Source organism: Vulpes lagopus, chromosome 4, assembly GCF_018345385.1.
Source record: "Vulpes lagopus strain Blue_001 chromosome 4, ASM1834538v1, whole genome shotgun sequence".
Classification (NCBI taxonomy): domain Eukaryota; kingdom Metazoa; phylum Chordata; class Mammalia; order Carnivora; family Canidae; genus Vulpes; species Vulpes lagopus.
This window is the reverse complement of record NC_054827.1, coordinates 94,955,732-94,971,047: the sequence shown is the minus strand read 5'-3', so window position 1 is coordinate 94,971,047 and position 15,316 is coordinate 94,955,732. Positions and strand designations below refer to the sequence as shown.

Below are 15,316 nucleotides of genomic sequence, written 5' to 3'. Positions count from 1 at the left end.
GGGATGAGCACTTGGTGTTAGGCTATATGTTGGCAAATTGAACTCCAATTTAAAAAAAGGATTGAAGATGACTCATATGATCCAGTTACAGTAAAAAGACTGTCTATAACATTTAATTTTTTCTAAAAAGGATATATGCAGCCTCTTTGTCATTTACCCTTGGTAAATTCTGGTTTCTGTCATGTTATCAGGATAATTATCTGGTTTGAGACACTTTCTCAAGAGCCTGAAATATTTAAACAACTGGATCCCATCTACACACAAATCCAAGTTGAAGATGGCCCTGGATGATCATGCAGGGTAGTGCATGACAAGTAGGTGGTCAGCGGCCCTGGGTAACATCACCTGGGATCCCAGAGCCCATGGGCCACCTCTCCACTCTCCAGTTTTGGACCTTCTGACCAAGCTGAGCTGAGGCCTCTCTTCAGCCACCATTTCCAGAGAGGGTCAATGAAGAATTTACAAGGCTAGCCAGGAACTTCACCGTACAAGTTCTTTAAAATTCTGAAAGCATACCATACTAGAGAAATGCATAATGTTTAATTATTAAATATTTCAACTGGAAAATAATAAACACCTCTTTTCCAACATATCATGTCTTTGTGATCCCACTAAGTAAAGTAAGATCCTCATGTATTCTCAGCTAATTCAAATAGTTACAGATGTTTTTAACTGATACTATATAACTCAATAGTAACACACCAAAAACTGTAGTTAAAGCACTTGGTATTTGTTATATCCTCCCAGGAACACTAATGTATTCAATTCCTAGAGCTGATGTTAAAAATTACAACTCAGTGGCTTAAACCAACACAAATGTGTTATTGTCTAGTTCTGGAAGTCAGGAAGTCAGACATGAGTCTCATGGGAATAAAACCAAGATTTCTGCAGGACAGTGCTCCTCCTGGAGGATGCAAGAGAAAGTCTGTTGCTCTGACTTTTCAGCTTCTCCAGGCCATTTACATTCCTCAAGTTGTGGCTCTTCTATCTTTGAAGCCAGAGAGAATTCCTGAGCCCTTCTCACACTGCATCTTTTTCTGCCTTCTTTTCTTCTACATTAAGGACTTGTGATTCGACTAAGAACTAAGATAATGTCCCCATCTCAGGGTCAGTTCATTAGCAACTGCCCTCACATCACACCAACCTTAATACCTCTGTACCATGTAACTTAATAGTCTCTGGTTCTGGGGACCAGGATTTCTAGGGGGCCATTATTCTAACACAGGCATTCATCGTGCCATGACCCATATATCATGATTAGTTCACTCACTCATCTATATATTCAGTCAAAGATGCTGAGGCCCTGCTATGGAACAATAACCACAGAGACAGTGAAAACTGGCTGGTCCCAGAGTGGACCAGAGAGCAGGACAGAGCAGTATGTCTATAGAAACAGTTGGAACAGAAGAAGGGCAGTAATACCCAGGGTACAGAGGGAGGACTTCTGCTCCCAGCATAGATGGCAGCAGGAGAGAGCAGTCATCAGGAGTCAGAGAAAAAGGCCTAGAGATGGGGTGAGGGTGGCAGAGTGCAGAGGGGCTGGGCTACAGGTGTCCCAGGATCCCATGCACAGAGGTCCAGGGCTGTACCCCACCATGTAGTGGCATGACCTCCAGGCTTACTGGTAGGTTCCAACATTCAAAGAAAAATAAATGACATATTTATAATCCAAAAAATACAGCTCTAGTGACAATGAGGAAGGAGAACCAGAAGTGAGGCACCGACAAAGGCAGCAGTAGATAGGACAAGTAAAGTCAAGCACACAAGGAGGGTGAAAAAGGCCTGAGGGAAGCAGCTTCTTGGGATATGTCTTAAAATGAAGGGTATATTATTATTCAGGTATGGTGAGGCCAACAGATCAGGAGATGACTGCCATTAAAAATACAGTCATTCACAGTTCCAAGAGGAAGAGGCATGCAACACCACAGGCGGTCACACAGGGAAGCACTTGGGCCCATCAGGACAAGGGGAAAATGTGAGCAAGACTCTTTACTGTGGTTTCCATTGGAAGGAAAGGTAGGGTAAGCAGGCTTAGCAACAACTTCAGTGAGCTCTGGTACACAGGGGCTGCCCCTAGCTGTCTGACACCTGCACCACCACCCCTCACCCCCCCCCCACCCCCGCCTAGCCCCCGGCCATTGCGGGCAGGGAGATGGTGGTCCTGAGGACAACAGTCTAATAAAGAAGTATTTGGAGTGTGGGCTCTGGATTGGTTGGTTTGCATATGAAAGGTGCACTCACAGACAAGTCCTTGGCCTTCACTAGGAACTGGCTGGTCCTGGGAGGGGTTGTAAACCACCAGGATCTATAGGGCCCCAGATGTCAAAGCCTCAAATACAGACAATGAAAAGACAAAGTTAACACAGGATTGAAAAATCAGGGACTGATTTAAGACGTTACTGTACACACTTGTTGGAACAGAGCCAGGAATCACAGACACTATGCTCCCTCCACCCAGCCCCACAGACTTACTATGAGGGAATCCCCATTATATCCCCTACACACTTCACAGAGCAGTTAAGAGGATGTGAAACCAAAAGGAAAAAAGAAACTAAGACCATAAGCAGGGGGGTTCACAGTGATCAACAGTGAGTCTAAACAGAACCCATGAAGAAGTTCCTATCCATGGGGCTGCTGCCACAGTACTGGGACCCAATTCGGGTCCTCATCTCTGTATGAAAGAGCACCAGGGGCCTCTGCAAGCTTGGCGTCCCAGCCACAACATGGTGTAACACTCACCGTGCTGTTACAGAAGGCAACGCAGCAACCAGATTTCAGTGTAATGAATCAAACTTTCCATCCCACTTAAAGGCAACAATTTTCTTTCCAAAAAAAGAAAAATTGTAAATGGAAAATGTTACAATGCAAGTCACAATGCCAGTTAAGTGCCAGGAAAAGTCGCACACATCTGATTTGACTAAAGTCTGTCCTGGCAAAATGAACAAAGAAAAGAATGAGGGTGATAACAATTACAATATGGAAAGGTACCACCTAGGCTTCTACCAACTAGCCGTGAGGAACAAGACAAAACTAATATTAGGCAATTTAATAAAAGTGCTCTTTTTTAGACAATAAATAAATGCCATGTGTATCTTGAGACGGCAGAACATCTGTGGGGAACATTTCTGGCCCTTATTTGTCATTTATAGAAGACACTCTGAAATATATCACTTGGACTTATGTTTTAAAATGGTTTGCTTGTTCTGAGAGAGACAAAAGCTGAAAGCATCCCAAGAGGAACCACTGTCTCCCTCCTGATAACACTCAACTTCCTGCGTTGCCTTTTTGTCTCAGATTGTCCTGAGTTTTTGGAGTCAATACATTTCCTGAGCCACTGTGCAATGAAGATGACAGAGAGAGAGAGAGAGAGAGAGGACAGATTTTGTAACTGAAATGAGAATGATGTCCAACATGGCAGAGGGCTGGGGGAGAGGCCCTATCTGCATCTCTGCCCAAGCACAGAACAAGGTTATGCCAACATCCTCAGAATAAGTCCCAGGGCCCCCTCTTTTACCCACTCACCTCTTGAGAGAACTGGAACGTCTAGATGAAACCCAGATTATGGGTGCCACCCAAATGAGATGAGGCTGCTGGAACAAGAAGTCTGGGTGGCACAGATGTGGTGCCACTGAGCATCCACCACATGCACCTCCCTATCCACAGCTGACATACTATATATACCACCAAGAGTCCCAAGGTCATATTTTGACGAAGTATGCAAACAGGAACCAAAAACAGACCCTCCTGAACTTGATTTTTTTAAAAACTGCTACTAGAAATACACAAAAACAAAGGGTGGGATAGAAGAGTAGTAAGAAGTGAGAACAAAGAGCTCAGCTCGACTGTCTGGTGACAGCTGCATTTCCTTCCATTTCATTAACCCCTCTGCTACTGGATTCCTTTGGGGGCAGCAGGTTCCATTCATAAAAGCACTGATGGGGAGAGAAGAACAACAGGAAGAGAAGTGGGAGAAATGGGATTCTCAGGGGTGCTCCAGAGCTTTGGGATGGACAGCTTTATAAGACCCAGACTACCCCTCGTCTCACACCCTGGGGCCTTCCTAGGAAAGTCCTACAGTTCCTGAAAGAGGCAAACCTGATGGGCAAGAAAAACTAAAGCAGATTCCCACACTGATCTTATGTCTTGACTGTTCTGAGATCACAGATCATGGATTAGTATGCCTGGGAAGCACTTGTCCGAGGAGTCCTGTAGGGTATGTCTCTGGAGGAAGCAAGTCCTGGCAGCTCTAGGTTTGTTTTCCTTTTGAAAACCAAAGACTTACTTTAGGATTTTTTTTAAATTTTTACAACAGTTGATTAAACAAAAATGAGAATTTCAAAGACACTGTTAAATGGATCAATGAATTTAACTTATTTGATACATTTATAAAAGGGTTATTGCCAAATAATTAATGTACTACATCACACTGCTTTCTAAGAAACAAAAATGCCTTAATTTTGCTATTTCCCTGTAGTGCTTTTCCAGTGAAGTGTATTTCTAAGAAGATACTTGAGCCAACCAAGGGTACCCCTGGATTATCAAGGGTTCATGAAGGTAGCAATGGGAGTCCACTGCTCCCATTATTTCAGTATTTCAAAATGCTTTTCCAAAACTGTCCACTTACCTATGGTGAAACCACACAGGCTAAATGACACTTAAAGTTCGTTGTTTGGGCTGGCAGTACATCTACTTCAGTGTAATTAACAATGTTAAGAAAGATTTTGACCAAAAGCTCTGAACAATAATAGAAATAATAGTAGTAGTAATAATCATAATAATGAGCTATAGATATCTTCTTCAAACACTTACCTGCCTGCCTGGCATTGCTTCAGCCTTTTTGTGCATCATGTCACTTAGTCCTCCCTTCTATTTAAATGAGGGCACTGGACTGAAGAGAGATGCAGCCTGCTCAGCATCTAAGTGTTGGCAAGGGTTCAACCTCATTGAAGGGGTTTTAATTGTCCCTGATTGGCTTAAAATGGGCAAAAGAATGTGTTATTACCTAATGAAAATAGTTTTGTAGGCAAAATATTTCAAACTACAATATACTCAGGGGAAAAATAACCACAGAGTGTATATCCAGGGCAATGCATACAAACTGTACTCTGGGAAAATGCAAAACAAGCAAACATGGAAAACCAAGCTAAGAGTATTCTAAAAAAAAATCAAAATCAAAATAGCCTTTCCATTTTTAACTGCCAGTTCCTTCGATGTACTATACATAGCAAGGTTAAGAGTTGTACAAATAAGTACATTGGGCTCCCCTGCTTCAGGAATTCAGCAGATAGGGACCACCCACTGTGAAGGGCAGGACCCCAATGTCACACAGACCTTTCTGAATCTTCTCAAGTCAAGTAATCCAGAAACATGGATAAGTGCTTTCTTTCAAAGTCTTCCCAAAATCCTTTTTTTTTTTTTAAGGTTTTATTTGAGAGAAAGAGAAAGAGAAAGAGAGAGAGGGTATGAGCACAGGCAGATAGAGTGGCAAGCAGAGGGGAGAGGAGAAGCAGACTCCCCACTGAGCAGAGACCCTGATGTGGGGCTAAATACCAGGACCCCAGGATAATGACCTGAGCCAAAGGCAGATGCTTAAGCAACTAAGTCACCCAGGTGCCCCCAAAATGCTTTTCAATGAGGGCCTAAATGGCCTTGGTGGCAGGGCAGTTTTTTATGGGGTGGGACTGTCCAGAGCAAAGCAAGTAGATCAGATACCATGCAGCAGCCTGGCCATGAACACCAAGCACCAAGCACGAGGAAGACCAGCAATCATTGTGATAACTAAGTATTTGCAAGCACACCTGGAGGCAGTCCTGCTCCTAGACAGGAGATATCTGACCCCTTCCAGAAAAGGCAGGCTGAGTTCGAAGTAACTCACAAAGTCCCAACCTCAGAACAATGTTGTAATGGGAGCTGAGCTGGACCTTCTCTGTGGGTAAAGCCCAATACCCAGAGCATTCACTGACTCTGTCAGTTACCGTCCAGCTCTATGTTTTGGCTCAGGTCACGTCAGCAGCCAGGAGATCCAGCCCTGCCTCAAGCTCTGCTCTGGCGGCAGCATCAGCTGGAATCTCTCTCTGCCCCTCCCCAACTCATGTGGGACTGCCTGCGCTCTAAAGTAAATAAATCTTAAAAAAAAAAAAAAAAAAAAAGAATCAGCAGCAATAGTTCCACATCACATGGCTGCCTGAAGGTGATATACCAGTTAATGCAAAAAAGATAAGTATATTTTTTCATAACTGTTTCTTTTCCTATGTGGACTTAAAAGATAATTACTTATTGATATGAATTATGTCCTATGTGTTGGCTAATTGCATTTAAATAAAGTTTTTAAAAAAGACAATTCCATACAGCAGTAATTATAAATCTGTGTTGATAGACTTACGATGTGTAAAGGCACAAATTTATAGGATAGTAATAGCACAAAGGAGAAAGAAAAAATAGAATTATACTGAATGAATTTTCTTTTTTTCTTTTTTTTTAATAAATTTATTTTTTATTGGTGTTCAATTTGCCAACATATAGAATAACACCCTGGGTGATGGGCACTGAGGGGGGCACTGAATGAATTTTCTGTTGGGCTGGCAAGACTGGGGACCTCAAAACGGCCAACCCCAGGCCAGCACCCTCCCAATAACGCAGCCTTGCCGCCCTACCCTAATTTAGCTTACAAGACCTGTAACCCTTGCCCTAATCGGAATGCCGCCCTGCCCCCATCTTCTTGCCAAAACCCTTTATAGACCCCCCAGTTGCCTGGGAGCAACTTCCCTGCCCGGGACTTCCCTGCTCTCTCCCTCCCCTACCGGCCATGGAACCACACCGGCTGAGATCACGTCCCATTAAAAGCTTGTTTGACCAACTTTTGCCTGGCTTCTCTATTCCATTTCACTACCAATTGGATTAAACCTGACATTTTCTAAACACAATGGAAATTGTTAGTATTAATGTGAACTACATTATTTTAAATTAAGATACTATCTGCAATCTCTATAGCACCATTACAAAAATAACTAAGAACATCAATTAGTAAAAGAAACAACAAGGAATTAAAATGGTACACTAGAAAATACTGAAAGGCGGCAATGATGGCAGTCTATGGAAGAGAAACATGCAAGACATATAGAAAACACACAGCAGATTGGAAGACATAAATCCTACCTTATCAGTAATTACATTAAATGTTAATAAAATACTATGACAAAAGGCAAAAATTGGCAGAATAAATTTTTCAAAATACAAAATTCAACCATATGCCATCTACAAGACAAACATTTTAGATTCAAAGACAAAAATATGTTGAAAGTTAAAGGATGAGAAAAGATAGACCATGGAAACTGTAACCAAGAGAGCTTAAGTAACTATATTAATTTTAGACAAAACAGATTTTTAAAATAAGAATTGGTAGAGACAAAAATGCATTTTATAATAATAAAAAGGTTAATTCATCAGTGAGACAAACATTTTAAACAGCTATGCAGGGGTGCCTGGGTGTCTCAGTGGTTGAGCGTCTGCCTTCAGCTTAGGGCATGATCCTGGAGTCCTGAGTTTGAGTCCCGCATCGGGCTCCCTGCATAAAGCCTGCTTCTCCCACTGCCTGTGTCTCTGCCTCTCTCCGTGTTTCTCATGAATAAATAAACCAATCGTAAAAAAAAAAAAGATATGTATCTAACAGAGCCCCAAAATGCATGAAGCGAAAGCTAACAGAAATAAAAGATTTGGTAAGACTTGGGAAACTTCCAACACCCCACTTTCAATAATGACTAAAACATCAGTCAGAAGATCAACAAGGAAATAGAAAATGTAAACATTTTAAATCAACTAGACCTAACAAATATCTCTAGAACACTTTATACAACAGAATACACATTTTTCTCAAGCACACATGGAACATTTTCCAGGATAGATCATGAAACAAGCCTCAACAAATTTAAAGGATTGACATCACACAGAGTATTCCAATCGGATGAAATTAGAAATCACTAACAGAAGGAAATTTGAAAAATTCACAAACATGTAAAAATTAATAAGACATTACTAAATTACTACATTACTAAATAACCAGGAATTCAAGGAAGAAGTCACCAGGGAAACTGGAAAATACTTTGAGACAAAAAAATATGAAAAAAGAATACAACCAATCTTATGAGATGCAACTAAAATAGTTTCTACAGGGAAATGTGTAGCTGTTAATACCTTTATTAACAAAGAAAAAGGGCAGCCTGAGTGGCTCAGCGGTTTAGTGCCACCTTCAGCCCAGGGAGTGATCCTGGAGACCTGGGATCGAGTCCCACATCAGGCTCCCTGCATGGAGCCTGCTTCTCCCTCTGCCTGTGTCTCTGCCTCAGTCTCTCTCTCTCTCTCTCTCTATCTCTCTGTCTCTCATTAATAAATAAGTAAAATATTTAAAAACAAAAAATTACTCAGAAAATAACCTAATCTTCTACCTCAATAACTATAAAAGAGAGATCAAACTAAGCCTAAGGCACAGAATGAAGGAAATAATAAAGATTAGAGCAGAAATAAATGAAATAGAGAATAGGAAAACAATAGAGAAAAATCAATACAAAGAAACTTGGTTCTTTGACAAGATCAACAGAATTAGAAAATCGTTAGCTAGAACAAGCAAGCAAATAAGAACATTCACATTGTTAAAATCAGTAATAGAAGATGATACATCATTACCAACCTTACAAATATAAAAAGAATTAGAAGATATTATTATGAACAAGTGTATGACAACAAATAAGATAATTTAGATGAAACAGACAAGTCCTAGGACAATAAGAAAATACCACGACTGACTCAAAAACAAATAGAACATCTGAATGGACCCACAAGTATTGAGATTGAACTAGTGATTTTAAAACTCCACAAAGAAAAGCCTAGATTGAAGTTCTCCTCAGTGTTGAATTCTTCCAAACATTTAGTGAAGAACACCAACTTTCCACAAACTCTTCTAAAACTGAGAATAGTAGGAACACCCCTAAATCATTCTATGATGCCAGGATAGTGTTTTCTTTAGAGCAAAACCAAAGAGATATATATACACACATCCCAATATCCCATATAAATACAAATGCAAAAAGCTTCAGCAAATTCTACTAAACTGAATCCAGTAAACTATAAAGAAGATTATACACCATGACTACACAGGATTGACCATGACTACATAGGATGGATCCCAGGAAGGAAAAATTTAGTTTCACATCTGAAAATCAATGTAATAATTATATCAATTTAATGAAGGACAAAAGCCAGATGATCATTTCAGATAAGAAAAAGCATTTAACAAGATCTAACACTCTTTCTTGATTTAAAAAAAAAAAGTTCAGCAAAGTATGAAGAGAACTTCCTCATCCTGATAAAGGCATTTATACAAAAGCTGAAGGTAGCATCATATTTCATGGTGAAAGACTAAATGTTTCCCTCTCAGATCAGGAACAAGACATGACAGTATAGAGAAATTTTTCACAAATCCACAAAGCAAGTACTAGCCCTAATAAATGAGTTATGCAATATGCAATATAACTGACCTACAATAATGCATTAAAGGAAAAACTGTTTAGATCTGAATAAAGAATAAAATCAATAGTTTTGTGGTAATGTTAACTTCTTAGTTTTGACCACTGTAATACAGTCAAGTAAAATGTTAAAATTAGAAGAGGATAGGTGAGGGATATACAGAAATTCTACACTATTTTTGCAACTTTTCTGCAAATTATTTCAAAATAAAAAGGTTAAAAATTTTAGAAAGCCAACTGGTTCCCACCAGAAGATGCTAGAGATGCAAATCAAACATTTCTCTCTTTTTCCTGATTTGTACCACTGGGAACTTAGGTAGTAGATGAGGGGAAGGGTCTTTTTATAAAAGTATTACCAATAGTAAACTAGACCATCAACATTTGGCATCCACCAACAAATTAATAGATGGAGGCCATGATCATCAAATGGCTGCTAATATCCATCAGAAAAACAGGGGCAAAGAAACATTATGTTCCTCTTGATGGAAGTACACAGCAACATCTATGAATATGGTTTTGACCAAAGAAAACAAAAAAACAAAATGAAAAGAAAGTCAAATCTGTACCTGAGGGAGTTCTGATAAAGCATCCAGACCAATCTACCACTAAACAGGAATTACCACAGAACCGAACATGTTACATGATGCCACAGAAAAGTAATTGGCAATATTCAGGCCATGGGAAACTCTACAGTATAAATAACTCAGTTTCTTCAAAATAATTGCAAGAAGAAAATGAGCAAGAGAAATGGAGTTTGAGACGGGGACATCTACAGATTAAAGGAGACCTACCAGCCAATCACAGTAAGACTTTATTTGGATCTGATTGAAACATACAGATCAAAAGAAATATGTATGGCATTTATGAAACAAATGAAAATCTGAACACAGATTAGGTACTTAATAAGGACTTAGTATCAATTCAGGTATAGTAATGACACTGCAATTTAGTTTTAAAGAGTCATTGCTTTTCTAAAGATAAATAGTGAAACATTTACAGAAGAAATATCTGGGATGTACTTCAAAATAAAAGGGAGAGGCAAGTAGGTAGGATAAAACACTGATGAAACATGAGCTGCTAACTGCTGAAACCTCATGAGGGTACATTATATGTGTACTTCTCCATATGTGTGAATAGAATGAAATTAGAATCTGTAACAGAAAGAAATTTGGAAAATGCACAAATATGTGGAAATTAAGTAAGACATTCCTAAATATCTAATGGGTCAAAAAAAAAAAAAGAAACTCATAGAGGAAGTTAGGAAGTACTTTGAGATGAATAAAATTTTCAACAGTTTTTTAAAAAAAGAGGCCTACTTCTGGGGGTAGAGGTTTCAAACACAAAAATAACTGCAAAAGTGAAGTCAGAGCAGGAGGACTATGGTTTCAAACCATGGTACAGCTGCCTCCTAAAGGAGACCTTAGGCATACAAAGTCTCAGTTTCCCCCATCTGAGAAATGGGGATATAAAAAGTAATGGGACTGTTGGGAGGATAAGATGGAATTATGGCCTCAGTTTCCCCATCTTTGAAAAAAATGGAAATGTGAAAATATGACTGGTGTTAGGTTAAGACAGAATTAACCTTAACTTAGGTTAAGACAGAGTCCTGGGATTGAATCCCGCATCAGGCTCCCCGCCATTTGCCTCCTATCAACAAGTAAAGAAGAACTGCCCCATGCCCACCTTCTGAGGGCAACCAAATTTTTAGGAAAAGAAAGGTTCTTTTTCTACAATTTGACAACCATGAGCCCAGTCACATGTAAAACATGACAGGTATCAAAAGAAAAATAACTTCTAAAAGCCATATGAATGTCAATGTCCAAATATAATTCCTCAAGTGTTGTCCTGCCTAGCATACCTGAGAGACAGCCCTGCTTAAAGAGGTCATGAATTATTCGGGCATATTCCTGTCTCCTGGATCTGGTCTTGGTATCTCTGCTTTTGCAAATCTTTGACTCCAACTAAGACAAAGTCGCTATGCTTCTAGGGAAAAGATGTCTCTGCTGCTGACAAGGAAGAGATGCAACTCCCCAGGAAAGGGAAGGATGAAGAGGAGAGGAGAGGAGAGGAGAGGAGAGGAGAGGAGAGGAGAGGAGAGGAGAGGAGAGGAGAGGAGAGGAGGAGAGGAGAGACCAGATAAATGAAGAGAAAACAAAAGGAGAACTTTGCTGGGTGTCATTTCAGGCTCTTCTGAAAAAACAAATCATGAAGTCCAGGGTAAGCCAGTTGGACAGATAACCCCAGTGAGCTGGGGAAATGAAGTGAGAATCAAAGGAAAGGGAACAAAGTTTGAGCAATTCCAAGATAAGTAAGCATTAGAGCACCTCCTGACTACCTGTTTTCCCAAAGGAGGATGGAAAGACACCAACCCACCACACTCAAATCCATGTACAAAGCCCAAATGATTCTGGGAAAAGTCATCTCAGATTATTTCCTGCAGAAATACTGTTTCCACCATCTAGGAGACAGATATTGGAAGGTGTCCATAAGAGTCTACTTGAATTATTACAAAGAGAATGGAGACAAAAGGAAAACAAAATGACACCCTGACCCAGTCAAGGCATGGGGCAGAGGGAGGGAGGGCCAGAGGACAAGAGCACCAGGAGGGGTATCTGGCCTGGGGCCAGCACCTCACTTGACAAGTTAGGAAACACTGTGCAAGTAAGGCAGGGGCCTTGGGTAGCACCCTTACCTCAAGCTGCACCCTTATTAGGCAGGGGGTGAGGTTTGTTTGTTTTAACAGTGTTATCCACTTGCCCCTATGGTTGAAGAGGAGGATGAGAGCACTTTCTTCTATGCATGGTCTCTGCTTCCTCCCTTTGCCTCTTCTGGGCAACATCCCTTTCTAAGGAGTCTTCAACTTTTTCATCAATGTCCTTCTCTGATAACTATTCTCTGCTTTTCTGCCACCAGCCCTCTCCAGGCCGACTCTGTGTTCCCATCCCCTCACCTCTTCCAGCCCCATCAGCCTTCACCCTGCAACCACCTACCCCCCCTCTTAGCCCAAGCCCCTGATGACACCAACCTTGTCCCAGCTGGCTGCTCAATAAGCCCCCTTTCTTTTCACCTGGTGCCCCAAGGGAGATGACTTCTCTAGCCAGCCTCTGCTAGCACCAAGGAGTCTGCATGACCATGAAGGGCTTCCCACAACCACTCCAACCCACCAGACCATGACTAAGTGATGCTCAAACTGACCAATCCCACCAGCTGGGAGGCCACTGACAGGACCTGACCCCCCAGGATCACCCACCTCTCTCTCATCCCACTGGGCATGGCTCAGGAGGATCTTCCTAAATACCAACAATCTGAAATCCATAAGAGGATGCAATTGGCTCAGGACATGGAAGCAGAGGACTGCTTCACAAACTTCATGTGTAAACAAAGCCATGCTGTAGATGCCAGCTCTCCCACCTGCACAGGCTCAACAGTTCAGGGGTGAGAAAGGAGAGCCTGGGAAACTGCATTTCTAAGAAGTCTGATGGAGATTCTCATAAAGAAGAGACCCAAAGACTATGTTACTGAGGGAAACATAAATAATGGTGTAAATAATTGACGCATTTTCAGTTGTAGTCAGAACACAAAGAGATGTCCAAGGAATGCCAGAGACAGTGTCAGTAGGTAACGCTTCCCCAACTAAAGTTTGCTCATACTCTGATTTACATATGCTTTGACTACGTTTACACCCCTCTGCACATCAACCAGAGCAATGGCACAGCCCAAAACAGAACTTGACTTCCCACTGTCTCTGCAGTAACCAAAGGCACTGAACAAATTTTGGTTTGACATAAAATAAGTCATCTCCTAGACTTCTCTGGCCCAATGCCAGCCCCCTGAGGTCCTGGGCTGCAAGCACACACCTTGCCCCCACAAACAGGTTATGCCCTGGTTGTAGTCTCAGGCTGCCCTGACCCTATCCCATGCCCTACCACCACCACCATGTTCCCTCCACTGTAACATCTGCCCTTCACACCCACATCCTTCCTAATCCTCACTCATGCCCTCCTCTGGAAAGCCTCTCCTGAACTACATCCTGCATCCCTAGGCTAGGAGCCCTGCCCAGGTCTCCCACCCATGGACACATCCTGTAGTGTAATCACTCCCCGCAGTAAGCTCTAGGTGAGACCCAGCCTCCTCCTTTTCTATCCCAGGGTCTAGCTAGGGCCTGGCAGAGTGAGGAGCAAATCAGGGCACTGGTTTGAGTTGATGGACAGGAGTTTCAAGGCAGCTACACACAGCCTGGAATGCAATGGGTACACAAGTCTCTCACCATTTTCAGAGGACGGGGGAGGGCTGAGAAATGCATACCACTCAGAGCTCAATCCTGAAAACATCAATCTCAGACCCTCTGGGCGTGGAGGATTTTGACATGGCTTCTGAACACCCCTGTCATACCTACGCATAAGCACCTGGGACCTTCCTAAAGAGAGGACCCCTTCTCTCCCGCAGAAAAGCATTCAACTTGGGAGCTGGGAGATATTTAGGAACTCCTGAAAGCATCATTATCCCTGAGGACCTGCCCCTAGGGCTGTACTGATTATTTAAGAATCTCAGTCTGGTCAGGATGGAAGGTGAGAACACAGATAGATAGGTATGGTCCAAGGGGAAGGTGAATGCTTCAAAATCCCATGAAACCTTCCAAGGTCAAGTAAAGAGAACCGCTTTTGGGTCCCACTCTATTTTCTCATCTGCATGTTGGGGGTGATAATTGTTTTAAGGGTCAATTGACTTAATGGGTTAAAAACACTTTGTCAATTAAAAATTATACTATATTTCCTGAGGCCCAAGTATTTCTGAAAAGGAGGCTGCAGGAGCTACTGGCTCAGTGATAACAGGAAGGGGTATGAGTGTAAAGACTTAAACCTGCTGGAGTCCCACCAATTATGTCATACAGAAGGCAGATATACAGCTTTCCAAAGTCCTCACACTAGGGACAGAGGACGTTTGTGAAATAGGTGCCTCCTCCATTCTTGGCCTCAGGCTTCTTGTGAACAGGAGCCAGGAAATTCCACGGCCCTGTCCACTGACATCATGCTTGCTGACTGGACAGTGGGCACCCCTTGAGAGCAAGAGGGCAGCATTACTCAAAGTATGAGCCATTTTATAAGCATCACCTCCGTGCTAATTAAATACTCAGATTCCTGGGTCCAATCCCAGAAGAGCTTGGTCAGAAACACTGGCCATGGAGCCTGAGAGTTATTTTTAACAAGCTCCTCAAGTGAGGTTTATATAAATTTAAGAACCTCAAGCACCAGTAATGTTGGAAAAGCTGTAGAACTGGAAAAAAAAAAAAAAAAACTGGGTTGAATTTGAATACCACTACACAGCAGCTGTGTGGCCATGGGCAAGTTACTTAACCTTTGTGAACCTCAGTTTACTCATTTGTAAAATAAGTATGAAGCACAACCAGTGTTGCTGGAAGAGTGAGAAATAATACTCTGCATCTACGTTATCCCAAGAGGTAGGAATAACCATGACCCTCATCTTTTAAGGAAACAATCTGCCACTGTGAACATAAGGGGTTTCCTGGAAGCCTCTCACATGCAATGGAAGCTGGACAAGATCATGTCTTTAACACAGAGGCCCACATCAGCCCCCTACAGCAGGAGTCAAGCAAGGTGAACAGGAAGGAAAGCTGGGCTGAGCTCTGGAGAGAAGCCAAGCCCACCTGTCCTCCTGAGAGGTTCCACCTGAAGGGCTCAGGTACTAGATGCTGTTCCAAGACTGCTCTGCAGCCAAATGGCTTTTTGGGGGGTGAGGAGTCTAAATGGAAAAGAGCATTCCCCCACGCGAGGAGTCCA

General features: G+C 41.9%; 1 protein-coding gene across 4 annotated transcripts in view; it reads right to left on the bottom strand.

Moving 5' to 3' along the window:
- The window catches only part of ATP10A (ATPase phospholipid transporting 10A (putative)), a 186,425-nt gene that overhangs the window by 169,895 nt on the left and 1,214 nt on the right, over window positions 1–15,316 (bottom strand). The window lies entirely within an intron of this gene.